We start from the raw sequence: 19526 nt of genomic DNA on the forward strand, positions 1-19526 counted from the left end.
GGGGGATTCTTGGAAAAAGGGTGGTCACATCAAAAGAGGAAGAAATTCTTCAGTGACCTTAAGTACTATTTCTGGGAGGCCCCTTATCTTTTTCGTTGTTGTCCCGATGGGGTTATCCGCCGGTGCGTTTCCGGAGAGGAGTGTATGCGTATTTTGACCGAGTGCCACAGTGGGCCTACCGGTGGGCATTTTGGACCCCAAATCACGGGGCGTAAAGTCTATGACGCCGGCTTCTTTTGGCCGACAATTTTCAAGGATGCCCGTCGGATTTGCAAGTCATGCGATTCTTGTCAAAGGGCCGGTAAAGTCACCAAACGGGATGAGATGCCTCAGCAAAGCATCCAAGTTTGAGAAGTATTTGACGTTTGGGGAATTGACTTTATGGGGCCATTTTCGAAATCTCATAATTATAGTTACATACTCGTTGCCATTGACTACGTGTCTAAGTGGGCCGAAGCGCAAGCTTTGGCTACAAATGATGCACGAGTTGTGATTTCGTTCCTTCAGCGTTTATTCTCTCGATTTGGAACTCCTAAAGCTTTAATTAGCGATAGGGGTACTCATTTTTGTAACGCCCAAATAGAGAAGGTATTGAAGCGATATGGAGTTCTCCATAAAGTTTCTACTTCATACCATCCCCAAACGAGCGGACAAGTTGAGAATACCAATCGAGCTCTTAAAGGGATTCTTGAGAAAACTGTGGGGTCGAATCCGAAGGAGTGGGTGAATAAGCTCGATGAAGCTTTGTAGGCGTTTCGAACCGCCTACAAAACGCCAATTGGTACCACTCCTTATCGGTTGGTTTATGGGAAAGCGTGCCATCTCCCGTTGGAGATTGAGCATAAGGCGTTGTGGGCACTTAAAAAGTGCAATTTGGATTTGAAGGAAGCCTGACACCTAAGGGCAGGGCAATTGAATGAGCTTGGTGAATTACGCCTTGATGCGTATGAGAATTCGTTAATTTATAAAGAGAAAACCAAGCTATGGCATGATAGAAGATTAAAGGGTCCGAAAGAGTTCGCTGAGGGCGATCGAGTGCTCTTGTTTAACTATAGGTTGAAGCTTTTACCGGGAAAACTTAAGTCCCGGTGGACGGGACCATTTGAGGTTGTTAAGGTGTACCCATACAGTGCGATTGAGTTGAAAAATGCTAGTGGTACGACCTTTAAGGTTAATGGACGTCGTGTGAAGAAATATTTCGATGGTCCATTGGAGATTGATGATGGGTTTCACGTTGAACCCGATCCTAAGGTCATTTGAAGTTGGAAACGAGTCTTGTGAATGACTCGGTAATAAACTTCACATTGTTGTAGAGTTTGTATGTTTTTGTGCTTGTTTGATAATATGTGCAATGTGATCATGCTCGGATTTTTGTTGGGGCTGTTTGTTGGTTTTTAGGTTGAGAAAAAGGGTTAAAATGGCTTAAACTTGCGAATTTTTGAGGAAACAGTACTTGGAGCACCGCTCCACTTTAAAGTACCTGATGTGCCATATCTTAAAAAAAGCCTCGAACTGATTTTTCAGTTATATGGAGCGCCGCGCGGCATTTTGGCGCGCCGCGCGATTACCTGGCGCGCCGCGCCGAATGCTGTCGACAGCCTGTGTTACTTTTTAATTGAAATAAAAACCAATTTTCTCCACCACACATAATAAAAAAACGGGGACCAGCTGTATTTACTCTCAATTCCTTCATTCTTTTCATTCATAACAACTCTTTTACACCTACAAACACATAGATCTTACAAACCCTAATTTTCAAGACTTAAATTTCTTGTGCAATTAACTTCCAATCTTTCAAGAATGGTTAACCCAAAGGTCCGAATTTGTTTTTTATCTTTCTAATTTCATCTAATTATATGTAATTACTTGCTTAATCTTTGATTTATATGATGAATTAGTGTGGGGTTTCTTTAATTGGGGTTATGTGTTCTCATTATTGATGGGTTTTGTTAGATAAAGATTGTATGCTTTGAATTCATAATTGGTTTTGTGTTTTCTAGAAGTTGCAATTAAAACTAGGGTTTGTATGTTTGAAAATCCGAATTTGTAGGGGATAAAGGTGTTTCATGCTTGAAAGTGATCTAGTTTTTGAATTGTTTATGTGTTTTTGAACTAGTGTGGGGTTGTGTTCATATGGGCGGGTCATGTTGGTTTGAATGACTTGATGCAAAATTGATTTATTTATGTATGATGCCATGCTAGTGAGGATTAAACATGTGTTTTTAGGTTGTGATGAGTATGTTGGTAGTAGTTATTTACATTGGTAAACATTGTTAAACATGATGAACTTTTCTAGATTTGTGGAAATTAAAAGTGTTATGAGCAGTCATGTTTGTTAATATTTTGGTAATGGTGTAATGTGAGCGTCATTGAAATGATGAATTGGTTTACATGATAGTATGATATGAGATATATTGTGGTCTTGGCATTGTTTTACAAGTGTTATTGGTTAACTTGGAGATTGTTTTCAAAAGTGGATTGACATGAAACATGGTTTGGTTGTAAATGGTACTTGGTGCTTATTATTATGACTAACACTAACTTTTGAGTTTAGTGTTTTGTTTTCTTTACTTGTTTCATGAATGTAGAGATCAAGAGGAAGCCAGGAACAACCAAGGCAACCACCGAATAATCCTGAATTATGGTTATCTCACATCTCGAATGATGAGGATTTGGAGGAAAGGTTCAGAACAAATAGCGCTCGTCCGATTGAGCGAACTTATTTTTTAGATTGGTCGCAACTTTCATCTTTGAGTAATAATATTGTTCGAGAGTTGCGTCGTTACTTGTGGGTAGTTTATGCGGGTAATGAGTTGAGACCTTATGAAAGGTAATTTAAAATTAATGAAGATATTTATGAGCAGATAACTATAGAGTTCTTCTCAACTGTTAGTTATCGCCCTCGGGTCTCTCTGACCGAGGCAGATTTCTTGACGTTTAGGCTTGGCGGGTTAGAGCATCGCATGTCTAAAATTGAGTTGGCTCGGGCGTTGGATCTATATCCCGAGTTGACTAATAATGATTTGAAGTGGCATTTGATGAATTGCAGAGTGTTTGGGCAGGAAGTTTTCAGTGAGAGTGATTATTGGCCAACTGTGGCTAATGCTAGTGCTGGTCTGTTTAGTTCAAGTCGGAGTGTTCAGTCGATGCTTAGACTTCCTGAGGATCGAATAATTTTTAAGATGATTGCTACTATGTTTATGGATAGGAGAAACCCAAATAAAATTCAGCGAAGGGATCGTTGGACCCTACAACAAATTAAACTGAGGGAGCCAATCGATGTCCTGTGTATGTTAGGGGTATGGTTGCAGGAGATTGGAACAGATACACGCACGGAACGCCCATTGTTAGGAGGGCATTTTTTTACTAGGTTGGCTCGGGCATTTTTGGTCCCGACTAGTAGGTGAGATGTAGTGGGAGTTGAGGCAATGCCCACTAACATTCTTTTTTTCTCGAAAGCTGAGTTTATCCGTCGTGGTCCAGCAGGTTGGGTTATATGGTCTGATAAACAGCAACAGAAACAGCCAGGTGAAGGTGCAGGTCATGGACGTGGACGTGGGGCTAGTCGATCCACGTATGAGGCAGGTAGCTCGAGTGCTGCGAACGTACAGGGTACGTGGTCAATGGGTGAAGAGAGTTGGAATTTATTGGTTAACAGTGTAGACGGTCTTCATATAGAGTATAGGGACAGCAGGTCAGCGTATGATGCTCAGGTGGAGCATAATCAGCGGATGTTAGCGGAGCAGCGTAGGCATAACGAGGATTTGATGACTTCGCACCAAAACAATTATGGGTCGATTAACACAACCTTGGGATAGTTTGGAACAGAGTTGGGTGGTTTGGGAGAGCGTGTTGACAGGGTTGAGTACGATGTTAGGGGAATTAGGGCCCACAATCAGTGGGAGGTCCATCAACGACAAATTCAGCGTCAGATACGTCAGAACCCGGAGGCGTATATCCCGACACGCACTACCATTCCCGATTATACGTCTGTGACTCCTCCGAGACCGGATCCTTCATATGACCTGTACCAAGCTTGTCAGGATACGTATGGTGTGAATTGGGACCCTACCAGAGATTTTTGGCCGAGAAGTGATTGATTGTTGCACATGTTATGTTGTATTTGTTTGAAACTATTTCTTTTTCATTTGGTCTGTACTTGAATAATTTTATTTTCTGTTTATGTACTCTGCAACTTATTTGAGGGACAAGGCGTTTCGGCATCGGGTGGTGCTACCTTGTCCCGTTTATGTAGTTCGTATGTTTTTATTTTCTTAGGTTTGTTGGTGAAACGATTTTTCAAGTCTGGCATTAAGTTCAGCAAAACTGCATGATTAATGATATTGGTATGATGATCGGGAATGAACGATGTTCTTATACTGGCAGTCAGTTCAGCGCCATCTGTCACTGGCATTCCGCGATCAGTGGTTAACTCGATAAGTTTTTATATTTTCTTTCTCACATAACCCTTTCGATTTTTATCTATTTTTGATCTCAAGTGATGGGGACATTACTTGATCTCAAGTGTGGGGTGGGAATGTAAAATCTCTCGGGTTGGTTGTTAATGAATCATCATCATATTAGTTTTGATATTAAAAAGACTTGACGTTTCACGGGTTTTGGTCGTTAAAAAAAATTGGAACATTAGGGGAAAATATAAATAAAAAACAGAAAAGTTAGTTCAAAAATAAAAATAAAAAAGTAGAAAAACAATTGAAAATTCGGTCAAAACCCGTATTATGAAAATTGGCTTGGTATTTTATGGTATGATACGTGTTTTCAAAGAAGCTAAAATTGTCCCACATGTTCATTATTTTGGACATGAAATCCTACGAGTTCGGGGAACTCAATAGTAGGTCACCTGTACCAAAACGGGTGTAAACCGTGAGAGAGCGGTGATTACATAGCGTGATTGTGACCGAATCACGTGCCTGATCACAAACTTTTGGTTACTTGGTATAGCAGACTTCCGAAACTATATCATTTTATTATTACATCATCTAATGGTGTGATACTGTGGGAAGAGGAGCCAAGAGTTTCACCAGTGTTATCCTTTTTAGGAACAATAGCTACGTGCTTGTGTTGCTCAGACAACACAACCCATAGCCAAAAGCTATGGCACCCAAAGGTTTTTAGGATTTAAACCGAGTGTCGATTGAAATAGATTGACATTCCCGAGTGACTCAGATCCACTCATTAAGGAAGTAAAGTCTTTTGACCATTTCACTTGGTACGTATACCTCTTAAGCGTGCCATTTCATTACCCATCATTTCACGATGAGGTACTGTTAGAGGAGAAAGTTTTGAACTTTCAAAACATGTTCATTATTTTGAATGTGAAATCCTACATGAACATTTAAATTCATTCGTAGGTCATCTGCACCAAGGCGGGTGTCAACCATATGAACGGTGATAGTGGCATGTGGTCGAAACCAGACCATGCACTCGATCAAAAACTTAAACAGGGCGATCCTCTTTGTTTCTCCTAACAAGGACAATGTTGCACCCGACCACCTTATTTAACTACACAGGATGTATCTTTTCCATCCTTAAGGGAGTCAAGTCTCCCGAACGACACACTTGCTGATTTATTTCATAAGATGTAGTCCACACCAGTTGTAGGGTGACGAAAAATCTTGAAATGTCATTGCTAAAATCGACTGGAAATCTACCAGGCCTCAAAGTCAAACAGGGAAGCTGGTAGTCAAAGCTTGTCTCAATGAGGGAGATTTGCTAGCCAAATGGGAAGCGCACCATGATACACAAAATGTCAGTGATTGATCAGATTCCCAGTGGATAACCTCCGGAAAGGTAAGATATCAGCTTTTAAGCCTGATGAACCTCAATCTTTATGGTTGACTTAACGGATTAGATGGTCACCTCATGATTATCGATGATATCTGGATGTAATGTGTATCCTCCTAAGCACATTATTTTCTTACCGACATCTCGCGATGTTAGGTACTGTGGGAGGCTTGGCTTGACCAATTGCGGGGTAGCCCGTGTGTTCTTTTGGCACATTTGTTCGATTGCTATACTTTTTGGTGCTCGGTTTCCACTTGATTCCCGTTTTCTTTGAAGACTTATTTATGATTCGAGATTCTCTACTTCATCAGTATGGTACGTTATTCGAGATTATCTTTGGTTACTATATCCATTACATATTGATTGCGGTTTGGGAAGTTATTTCGGGGGAATGCAAGTGGGAAGCATGGTTGTTATTTACTCCAAATCGTGCCCACGCTAGTTGTTTGTTTGGTTTCTTGTTCGTTTGGTTCTACATACATGTTTAAAGAAGTTATCATATGGTAGAAGATTATTATCGAGTTTAATTGCTTGAGGACAAGCAAAACTCTAGTGTGGGGTTGTTTGATATCGCATATTTCGTACGCATTTTCCTTAGCGATATCGGGTACATTTTGGTCCTTTTAGATACGATTTGGTGTTATTTTGATAAATATTGCGAAAGTTGGAGTTCTAAGGCCAAGGAGATGAATTTTGAAGATATTTGATGGTTTTTAGTGATTTTATATGAAAGCAAGCGAAAGGGATTGGTTTGATTCGAGTTTGGTTCGAAAACAGGTGATATTAGTGAGTTTTCAGCTCAGATTCAGCAAAAAGGGTCTGGAGCGCCGCTCCAAAAGGTGGTGCGCCGCTCCAATGGGCATAAAATTCAGTTCGACAGTTTTCAGAAGGCCAGAAATCAATTTCACAGCAAATGGCGCGCCGCGCAGTGATTTGGCGCGCCGCGCGGGTATATGGTGCGCCGCGCCACTTTGAGCCCGGTTCAGTTTTGTTTCCTATTTAAAGCCCGAAAAATACCCTAATTAAACACTTTTCGCATCCAGACGATTTTCAGCAGCTTTTTGACGAACCTAGGTGATTTTTGGGGTTTCTCAAGGTCATTCTAACACATCAATCATTCCGGAAACAAGTCTCGATCTGTCTATCATTCAAGAACACAATTTTCATTAGGTTTAATTCTTATCATCATTATGAATACTCTTAATTGTTTATTTGTGATTTTTGTTCTAGCCATGATTGGCTAAGCTTTTAATGTTTGTCTAGATTGAATATTTGTATGTGTATGGATGATACTTTAATGTTTTATTGATTAATGCATGATAATTATGAGTTTTGATTAAGAACCATCCTTGTGGGTGTTGATTATTGTTACTAGGTTGATTAATGATCTTGTTTGAACAAAGGGAACCCTGTTTCAATTTAGTACACTAGTTTTCAATTGATTTGTCTTAACCAATTGGGTGCTTACTGGACCAAGGGGGTAAACCGGGTAACAAGGATTAAACAAAACAGGGGTGAATTGTGTGGAGCGAATGCGTAACCAATTGAATCTTAATCTTGTAGTTAGCTAATTACTAAGTCACAAATGAAAGAGGTCTTTGGTGAAAGGGAACCCTAAGCCAATAAATCTAAGTTTGACGTCTTTGCTAAAAGAGAACTCTGGGTAAACCGACTTTGTAGTTTCATGTAATGATAAATTGAACTGGCGCTTAACAACAAATCATCCGACACTGCGAATAGGAGATCTAGGCGAACATTCTTTTATCCATTGAATTCAAATATCTTTACTTTTTGTTGAGTCAGCATTTATTTTTATAAACTTAAAAACACAAAAATATCGTCTTTTACTTTTAATCAATCTTTGATTTGGCTAATCGTTAAATAGCCACAAAACAAACTATCTCGTACTTTCGATTTTCATAGATTAACTTAGTTTATTTTATTAGTTACAATCTTAATTCTCACGTTTAAACTGTCCTTGGAACGATTTCAGAATTACCAATTTTATACTATTACACGATCGGGTACACTGCCCGTTAGTGTGTAGTAATCTTTTAACCGGCATTTTCCATTATAAATTATAGACACGATTTTAAACATCAACAAGCAATGTCTAAGCGTGAGATATCTAATATTGGCTAAAAAGTCACGTTTTTATCCCCGATTAGCCCCATTTATGATAAAATAATTTACTTTATAATCTAAATAAGCATTTATTTGCTTCATTTGGTAGATTATGTCATTACGAAAGCGATGTTTCAAGAATCACTAAAAGTGATGAAAAACGAGCAACGAGAAAAAACGAGCAAAACCGGCTAAGATGATTCACTCGCGTTTATATTACTTATTTTATAAATTTTGTAAAATATTATTTAGTTGCTCTAATATTGTAGGCAACTTAATTACGAGCGCATGGGCGCAAGAATTGCTTAAAACAGACGAGAAAGGAAGAAGTTAGAACAAAAATGGTGAAATCAAGCCAAAAACGGCCTTTCCCCACAGCTTGCCATGATTTGCCCACTGCTTTCCAGACATGACCATTGCATACGGGCTGCCATGCCCATGGTCTAGGCCCACGGCCTGGCAAGGCTAACCCAGAGCTTGAATGTTTCAGCTTATTTACGAAAATGCCATCAGCATTTCCTATAAATTGAGGGCTTATGATTCAACTTCAAGCATCAACCAATTCAACTCCAATCACCACCAAACTTTTACACACACTTCTACTCCCTCTTTAAAGTCTATCTCTACTTTCTCTCTACTTTTTCTCTCTATATTGGAGAGAGAAAAGTATGAGATTTATGTAATAGTTCGGTGTAGAAGATAGTTTAGCAATGTAACACTCTCGATATTATGAAGAAATACATGTGTTATTCCGCTCACATTATTATTCGATAATATCTATCCTTTTTTTTGTTAACGTATCATATGTTCTTGTTTGATGTTTGTAATTTATTAATATTATAAATGTTTATTGCCATGATGCGTGAGTAATTACGTGATTGTTTGGCATGATTTATTAATGTTAGTTACGGATGATTATCGTTTCGTATTCTCTTTCTGTCTATGATATTAAACCTCGTTATTATCGTCCCTCCACCAATAAACGTGATTAAAACCTTTTTATAAAGTCGATAATTATAAAGGTATTCAATTATCTGTGTTTAAACATTGTTCAAGGTATGAACCCATCGGAAAGACAATAAAGTACATGGGAATTACCGTAGGATCAGATCAAGACATTGGTCAAGAGTATAAGACTCGAGGAAATACTATTACAATAGTAGAGTACAGTGTTAATGTACTATAGGACCACTTGATCATGGTCAAGGTTAGAAGCTATGGAACCACTATAGGTGTAGTACATTATGGAACCTCTATCTGAGAAGTACATTCTAGGAAACACTGAGAGTGAAGTACATGGTGTAAGACTAAAGGATTTATTGGGTAGATCATAAGGGCTGGTTTAAATCATAAATGGGTATTCAATGCACTATAATACAACCTAAGCTTATAAATCTTTAAGGATGAGTGAGAACTATCAGAGGTTCTAATTTGTCTACAAACCCTTAGATTTTACCAAACCATTGACAGAAGAGAATTCGAAACACAATCATAACCACTCACTTGGATGATATACTAAGGTATTAAAAAAGGTTGGATATAACATGTATAAGACTATGCTACTTTATTCGTGTGCCCGGGGTATGCATTGTATCCAAGATGGGCCGCTTATATCCTTAACCGGATAAGCGTCGAGAGTTGAGCATAGTCTATCTGATCAGAATCACGATAACCTAGTTCCTTGTGACATGCTAGTCGAGAAACCAATTAGTAGGGAATCTAGTGTTTACACCAAGGTATATCCATCCAAGGAGTGTCTCGCAATCATCTCGACACTACGTTATCTTAAATCATGGTGAACCACGTCTTCTCTGTCCTCAAGTGTTGTATGCTAGCTAACTTACATTAAATATATTGCTTTAATATTTAAATATAGTTATAAAACAAATGAACCCAACTATTGCCTTTACACAATTTGATATTCCGGATAAAGTGGTATCTAGAATAAATCGGTTGGACTTGGTTGTTAGATTTTCCAAACAGTCATCAATTTATTGGGACCAAAAGGATCCTGCCTCTCCACACAAGGTGTACCTGGCCACTTTTCAAGGATACTAAATTGTGTACAAACCCGCATCTTAATCACTAAATTATCTGAATAAGCTCCGTTTCAAATTCGACCGCTCAAGGAACGACCCTAGGTCATATTTTCCCTTGCTAACCCATAGGAAGGAAGAATAGATTTAGGCCCATCACATATAAATTAAAACAACTAGAGCCCTCCTGAGACTCGTTCTTTCGACATTGTTACACGACAAACGAAACTGACTTTTTGAGCGATATCAGTGTTGAAGCGGAATATCGCGGTGTTGTAAATGGCATCGCGGAGACACGCTGGATAGGTAATCTTCTTCGCGAGCTTCACTGCCCATTATTTTCTGCTACTCTCGTTTATTGTGATAAGGTCAGTGTTGTCTACATGTCTGGTAACCCGGTTCAACATCAGAGAACCAAACATATAGAGTTTGACATTCACTTTGTTAGTGATCTTGTCACGAAGGGTCACGTTAGTGTTCTTCATGTGACTTCTCGCTATCAGTATGCAGATATATTCACCAAAGGTCTTACAATAGCTCTTTTTGACGTGTTCCGCACTAGTTTGAGCTTAAGCTCTTTTCCAGCTCCAACTGCGGGGAGATGTGAGCAGGTATTAATAGCCGATATTATTATTATGTTTATGTATTGTAAGCCCAATTCTATAAGGGCCCTATCTCTTGTGTTTAGCTCATTAGGTCTTGGTTACTCTCTATTTATGTACGCATGTTAGCAGCTATGGGAAATCAATAAAATAACAAACAAATCTTTTCCATCTCTGTATCGTATTTAACACAAAGAAACAATTGAGCCAACCTAAAACAAACGCCAAAGCAACTACATATAACACGAACACCAGGAACTACACTACAAAAACAAGCTAAAAACAACCTAACTCAAACCCTAACCACGAGAACACGGAGCAAATAAAGAAAACCAAATGACTAGGAAAGCCCAACAATCCACTCACTTCTTGTCCGTAAGAACGTTCTCCGGGTTGAAATCATGATTCTTATTGCTATTAACCTTTTCGGGTTTGAGGAGAGCCCTGGAATTAATAACCACACCAAAAACACGAGCACCCTCAAAATCTTTTATGGCTAACTCAAAGAAACCCGGATTCTTGCACGTGGAAGGACCAAGAGCCGAACCATCTTCAATAACGCCACCCTCTTCACAAATTTCTTCAAAACGCCATCTTCAATTTCATACTATAGCATCATGGGTCGATTAATCCCCGAAGACTTCTTCTTTCTCTTTTGATTAGCGTAACCCACAACCTTATTGATCTTGTTGTAATCGACACCTGAAGAATTTAACAACGAAACATTTTTTTACATTCTCCCAAATTGCCTTACATGTAACTTCAACTTCCTTTCTGATACACAGGAACCCCTTTGATTCAAAAATCTACTTACTTGAAGTCTGTTGGAGCTATTCGGATATTTGGATCGAGGATTTTAGCGAACTGGAAACTTTTGGGTATCAATTTAGTCAAACTGATCAATGAATGGCAGATTAGATCACTGTCTAGAGTCGTTAATTTGAAATGTGAGTTTTTAGATCAGCTGAAATAAAAGAGAAAATGACTGGAAACCTAATGGATTGATTAACCCAAAAGTGAATCTTTGCTCATCTATATATAGTGTCTAGGCCTTCTTTCGGTCGACAGGATCGTGTATCGTCCGACAGGCCCGTCTATCGGTCGACGGGCCATCCAACTTTAACCATGTTAGTTTAATGATGAGGAATATGTTTCAACTGCTGATTTTGAGATTTAATGTAGAATTTGTGATATCAGGTTTTTGATCAACAATGGTTGTTGAAGTTTACTGTAATGATGATCTAAGGCTAATACAACATGAATTCTATATCTCAGGTCGATCACATAGCTGTGTTTTGCTCTGATACTAACTGCAAACACTAGAACTCGTATAATTTGTGTTTGTATATGAATTGATGCTATAGAATTGTTGAATGTCTATATGTATATATATGTACGCTCGTTCTGTTTATGTTGATAAGGTGATGATGATGAATATGAATAACATATCAGATCTTCAACACATCATATTGTTACGATTCATAGAATCAAGATTAGTTACAATAAGGTTGAGAGAATTTTTATTAAGTGTGTGAGGTAAGGTGTAGGAGTAGGTGTAAAGTGAAGGGAAGGTTTTTTTGTAATGGCTAACGTCACTAAAGAGGTGAAGGTGTGTATTTACAAATGCATACACACCTTGTATGAAGCTTATGATACAACAAATCTTATCAACAAATATGGACATAACATGATAAGTTAGCATCCCCAACCACTATAAATCTTTGTGTTTGTGCTATTTACATTATTTTTCTTGTTTATACACTTACGAACACAAGTACACTTGAAGTTTGAGTTGTTAATGAGATTAAACTAGTTAATTGTCATAAGATTTTATAAATCTCACTAAGTAACTATTCATCTCCTATAGTTAGTTACACGTTCGACTCCACCCAAGAAAATTAATGCCATTAAATGGCGTATTAGTTAGAGGCATGCATGGATGATCAGAACTTGACAAATGCAACGGGTCGTTCACTATATTTTGAATTGCTATCACTAATTTGTAAGAATGATCACAATCTATCAATGAATCATACTTGATTTAATCGTAAGCAATTATCAGTTCAACAAAAATCACAGCACGAAATAATGAAATCAAGCAATTAGCACCATCTGCTCTGATACCATGATAGACGAAATTGGTAAAGTATTTTGTATCACTTAAAACTAAAAAAAAATGAAAATTTTTATACAGATCATATATATACAACGAAGTTGTACTTCAACTTAATAATAACTGTTGTTAAAGAACCATATAACTAACTTCTAACAATAATTAAAAATATTTTTAATATTTACTCTCGTAATTTAATAATAGTATATAATACACATCTAATTATATAATATCTTTCGTAGTTAATAAACTCAATGCTAGATATTCTCATATATTCATATTAGTCTTCGAAATTATTAAAAATAGTATTAATTAATTAAGATACCTTATACAACGTATATCAAAAATTAATTTTTTATGTAAATTAGAATTGAAGCTACAAACAATACAAATCGTCTACGGACAATTGCATCGATGATTAATTGCTGGTAACATCAAATTCATAAATTCATAAATTCATAATATCAATAATTGAATATCACAAAGTTTTTCTATTATAATAATTATAGTTTCTATATAGGGTCGTTTTCAAGCAATGTCAGTTACAACTTACAAAACAGGCTATCGAATCAATTACAAGACAACTACTAAAAATGTGGACTAAATAAAACTTAATATTTATAGTGTTACTCTAATGTGACGAACCCTAAAATACAATGAAAACAAGGCTATAATAAACAACTAATAAGATGGATGTAAACATTTTTTTTAAAAAAAAATTGTGTATATATCTTAAAAGTGTACTTGTCTCCTTGTTTGGAATCACACAATTGCTTTCCGCAAGTCGGCAAGATAGTCATTCTTACAATATTTTATTGGCTGAATATGAATATAAATACAAATATAAATATATAATTATCCGAAAACGAAATATCAGACGGCAACAATTCATAATTTGTGTATCCCGAATGGAGTGCAATGAGTGAGATATCAATTATATTGTTAGCTGTTTTATTAGAGTGATGATGACTTGTATATAATCTCATCGTATCAGTATCATGCATTAGTAAGCAACAATATAAAACACATTCAAATACATAAAATCACTTTCTATGCATGCTCCATTCTGTGTACTAGTCGCCGTCCCAAAGAACAAACCAGTCTTGTGTGTCGGACTAGTAACAAAAAATAGCAATAAACAACTTCTTTTTTTTTTTCTTTTTTTTGCCAAATTGTCCAAAAAGGTGACATACTTTTCAATAAAGGATACATTGTTTTTTTTTTTTCTTTTTCCAAAAAGGTTTTTGATTTGAATTTAGTGGCTTAAAAAGAATTATGATATGAAAAAAATACCAATAAAGGTAATATTCATTCACATGTACTTCCACATAGACGCCCCTCATCATGAGGTGGTGTCACGTCATCATCTTCTCCGATAAGGTGGTCGCTGGAAAATTTGAATTTTGGCCAGAAAAACTCGTCGGAAAATTTCTTGGCCAAAAAATTGATAACGTGGCACCGAAAAGTTTGATGACGTGGTGCCACCTCATCAGATTCGATGAGGTGACATCTATGTGGAACCACATGCATTCGTATTTTATTTAAATTAGAATCATTTATTTGCCTTTTTTTTATTACATGCATTTTTGTTTGTGCACAAACATACTACTTTATAAAAAAAATTACCTTTTTAGTTGCGGCCACTACTTGCTCATTCACAATGACATCAAAAAGAAACTAGCTGGGGAGCTACATCGACTTAAATAAAATTTTACTCTCGTTTATAAAGTCATGCCTGAATAATTTTTTTTATAAGAAAATAGTAAATTAAAACATTGTGGACGTGAACTTGTGGATATAGTTCAAGGGTTCCCCTATGTCCTTTGTGTTATGGGATTGAGAAAGGTTATGGGTTCGATCATTAGGGATGACATGATTTTATTTAAAACAATTGAACACCAATATGATGGTATATATTGACCTTATAGGGAGGTTTACTGGATTCGTTCACGGACCTTTACCCAGGATCACTGCCCTAATGGATGTGTTCCCGGGTACCATCGATCGGGTTCGGGTTTCCGTCGACGTGATGCTGAGGTTAACACTACTTAGTGTCAAAATATACATCGTTCAGTGTTTAATACGTCATCTCATTTGAAGAATATTATGATCGAAGTGGTTTAGAAATAATGAATGAATAAATCACCACCCAAAAGATGGATAATTACTAAAACTGATATCATCTTATAGCAAATTTTTACTTTGAAAATGATAACTAAAAGTCAGTCACTAAGGATACTCGTACTTGGACCGTTAAAAAATCTTACTCCGTATATATTTTTCTCTCTTTTTTTTTGACATGTTTGATTTGTTCGATCGACATATTTCCATTTAATTTGAGCTAAAAGTTAACTTTTAGGTGTTTGACTCGGCTAGAACCAAAGATTACAAACAGCGGATGTTTGTACAATTACCGGCGATTAGTATTGATATGGGGATATGCAAGTCACAGAGATTGATGTTGAGTGATTATGATTTTGGTTATGTTCGTTGGCGATTCCCCGAAGGTAACAATCAGAGGATTGTTTTACGCCACCGAAGCAAATAATATAACATGATTGTGTTATTATGTGTGTATGAATTGAATGTGGAATGTTTCCTGCATTCTATTCTATTTATAAGTGGGATGGAGCGGCTTCCTATACCAGCTCGCTAGTTCCCAATGATTTTGGATCACTAGTTGACTTTCCCTTTTGGTAAACCTGCTGAGGAAAGTGATCTTGTCTCTTTCCTTTGTGGTACAAGCGTGCACCGAGCTAGGAATAGTTTCGCTAGCCTGATTTTGTAATTGACCGAGGTTTTATGGGCTCTAAGTTCGCTATTTTTGCTCTGATTCCAGGACCTCGTTCACTGTAGCTAAAGCTTTCCTTCGTTCTATATGTTGTGGCCATATCCTCCGAAGAAAACTGCGAAGCTGGTAAACGGGCTGGAGGTGGGGTAAACTATCAAGCCCCCCCAGTTTAATTTTACGAAGCATTAATATCAACATATGAGCTTCGTTAAGTTAAACTCAGTAATAATTACTTTTGCTGCTGTGATTTGACAATTGACTGCACCGTTTAATACTCCTGTCCTCGAAATTACTACTTTACCCTTAATGAGAGAATCTTTTCTGTTTTGCTGTTGGGGGTACGATCGTCCAATGGGTTGCGGTTATCGAGAGTGCCCTGCAGTTTGATTTGACGGCCACCCTTCTTCTTTTCTTAAGATTTTAACGCCTCCTCTTCTCCCTCTCATTTGTGTTTACCCTTCATTCAAACTTTACCTTCTGGAACTCTTTCTTCTTCGCATACCAAGGTACTCACGGTTTTCTTTTTACTTTTTTCTTTTTTGTTTATTTTTACCATGTCTAAACGTGGTATTAAGGCCTCTTTTAGCGACGTTAACCCCTCTTTGCTGTCGTATCTGATTGAAATGCTTGGTTTGAAATCTGGCGATATTGTTATTCCGCCTAGCGACAGGCACATCTTGAATCCTCCTAAGGGTTACATTGGCGTGTATACCCAATTGTTCACTGAGTGTAACGTTAGGGTTCCTTTCTCTTCTTTCTTTCTTAGCGTTTTAGATTACTTTAAAGTGAATATTTCTGTTTTTCATCCCTTAGCCGTGAAAAAGGTTATGGCTTTTGAGGTAATGTGTAGAGCTTATGGCGGTGAACCTTCTGTTGATCTATTTCGCCGTTTCTTTCGCACTGGTGATACCGGTGATTGGGTTACTGTTCAAAAGTGAAAAAGCAGGAGAGGTGCTCCTTCTCCTGTTTATTGCGTCGCTCCCCAATTTCCTGATGTTCGGAATTGGAAGTATTCTTTTATCTTTTTGAAAAAAATCCTTTTTGTTTCCTAAAGATTATCCTTTTGTTTCTGATCCTGAAAGGGCATTTGCTCCTAAAGAATACAAAGATCCTATCCCTTTCATTTCTGAAGATGATGCTTTGTTTTGGAGGATTTGTAACCACCCCATCATTCCTTCCACTTACCCAGATGCTATACTTTTTAAGTTAGGGATGGCACCTGAATGGGAAGATGGTACTGCTACTCCTGTGTTCTTTTATAAGGAGCAGGGTATGTTTCGTGAAAGGACCCGTTCATATACATTATAAACGATTCACAATAGTTGATTACATCGCGAGGTATTTGACCTTCATATGATACGTTTTACAAACATTGCATTCGTTTTTAAAAGACAAAATTTCTTTACATCAAAAATTGACAGCATGCATACCATTTCATATTACATCCAACTATAATTGACTTAATATTAATCTTGATGAACTCAACGACTCGAATGCAACGTCTTTCAAAGTATGTCATGAATAACTCCAGGTAATATCCTTAAAATGAGCTAATGCACAGCGGAAGATTTCTTTAATACCTGAGAATAAACATGCTTTAAAGTGTCAACCAAAAGGTTGGTGAGTTCATTAGTTTATCATAATCAATCATTTCCGTAATAGTAATAGACCACAAGATTTCAGTTTCCATAAATATCCGTACACTCACAAGTGTTTAAAAGTATTCTATAAGTTGTAGGCACCCGGTAACAAGCCTTAACATTCATGTTTTACCCTCTGAAGTACACCAGATCAGGTGTGTTTAAAATAACCTCGAAGTACTAAAGCATCCCATAGTCAGGATGGGGTTTGTAAGGCCCAATAGATCTATCTTTAGGATTCGCGCCTACCTACATAGACAAGTAGTTTAATGTTACCAAGCTAAGGGTATATTTCTGGTTTAAACCCACATAGAATTAGTTTTAGTACTTGTGCCTACTTCGTAAAACATTTATAAAACAGCGCATGTATTCTCAGCCCAAAAATATATATTGCAAAAGCAATTAAAAAGGGAGCAAATGAAACTCACAATACTGTATTTCGTAGTAAAAATACATATAACGTCATTTAACAAGTGCAAGGTTGGCCTCGGATTCACGAACGTATCAATATTGAGATTCAATATTGCAGGAAAGTACGTAGACGCAACGGTGATGATAAACACTAGATTGACCTCACGAGCATACCCATGAACCATACCCATCACCTCCATAGCTATAACCCATAATTTTCTTAGCTTCGACTCATTCAAAAAAACTATTTTGAAATCACTCGGACAGCACTCCGTCGTAATATTTTATATATACTAATAATATCTTGAAATAATACAGAGCAAATATATATATATATATATATATATATATATATATATATATATATATATAAATCGATTGAGAGAGTTTAGAGAAATATATTTTCAAGTTTCTATTAAATAATAAAATCTATTGAATTCTATTTATAATAGATTTTTGAATTATTAAAGTGAATTATTAAAGTATGAATTATTAAAGTGAATTATTAAAGTATGAATTATTAAAGTGAATTATTAAAGTATGAATTATTAAAGTGAATTATTAAAGTATGGATTATTAAAGTGAATTATTAAAGTATGAATTATTAAAGTATGAATTATTAAAGTGAATTATTAAATTATGAATTATTAAAGTGAATTATTAAAGTATGAATTATTAAAGTGAATTATTAAAGTATGAATTATTAAAGTGAATTATTAAATTATGAATTATTAAAGTGAATTATTAAAGTATGAATTATTAAAGTGAATTATTAAAGTTAAAGTAAAGTAAAAGTAAAGTAAATGTAAAGTTAAAGTATAGTAAAAGTATAAAAACTATGTATGTATAATACGCGTATAAATATATATAATATTAATTTAAATCGTTATATATATTTAATGAAATAAAATATAAATATCGTTATATTTATTATACTGGTTAAGTAATGAGTTGTCAAAAGTGATTCTAGATATTTATAAAAGTTATATACGTTTTAATAATAAAGTTCTTTTTAAACTGAAAACGTCTTTGTACGTTTGAAAATAGATTAATAGAATATTATGGAAACCAATTCTCCACTAACTTTTGTCTAACTTTTGTAAATGACACTTTTTGTTTTTATTTATAAATAGCTTTACAAATTATTCTGAATATCGTTAAGAGGAATAGATTTTCTCAAATCATAGTGGAGCTCTCAACAGAGACTTGTAATCATAATTCAATGTTTCTGATAATTCAATCATTTAATATATATTTTTTTCGTCGAAAATCATATTGAAACAAATACGTTCGTGTAAAGTATTATACGTTTAATACTTTATTAATATTCTCAAGTTATAATATATATATATACATATACATATCTATTTATATATAACGGTTCGTGAATCGTCGAAATTTGGTCGAGGTTATAATGAATGTATGAACACAGTTTAAAATTCTTGAAATTTAACTTAACAAACTTTTCTTATCGTGTCTGAATAATATAAAGATTAAAGTTTAAATTTGGTCGGAAATTTTCGGGTCGTCACATTTCCTTTTTGTTTTTATATATAATTGGTTGTCTTTATAACTGCTTATACTTATTTGTTGTGCCTTTTACAGAAATGTCGTTGAGGAATGTTGTCAAGGCCCAATGTTTGAAGGAATATATTGTTGCTGTCCAAGCTCGGTCGACTGTTGTTAAGGAAGTTGGATCTCCTACATGCTCTGGTCTCATGGAGATATCTAGTAAGCCAAGGGCTGATCATGTCGAAGTGAGTTCGTCAAAGGTTAATACGAAGGAAAAATCTAAGCAAGTGGAAGCTCCCATTGATGTGGATACCCAAGATGACCAACCTCTTGCTTCTCTGGCGACAGGCGTTGGGGCCAGGGTGGCACAACGTTACAAAGCTAAAGGTGTGATGAAGCGAAAGGCTCATCCTGATGTTTCTTCTGTGAAAAAGCAAAAGTTCGGCCATCTTCAAGATGAAGCGAGTGATGACATCGTTGCTGCTAACCCTT

This window comes from Rutidosis leptorrhynchoides, chromosome 1 (genome assembly GCF_046630445.1).
Source record: "Rutidosis leptorrhynchoides isolate AG116_Rl617_1_P2 chromosome 1, CSIRO_AGI_Rlap_v1, whole genome shotgun sequence".
Lineage (NCBI taxonomy): Eukaryota > Viridiplantae > Streptophyta > Magnoliopsida > Asterales > Asteraceae > Rutidosis > Rutidosis leptorrhynchoides.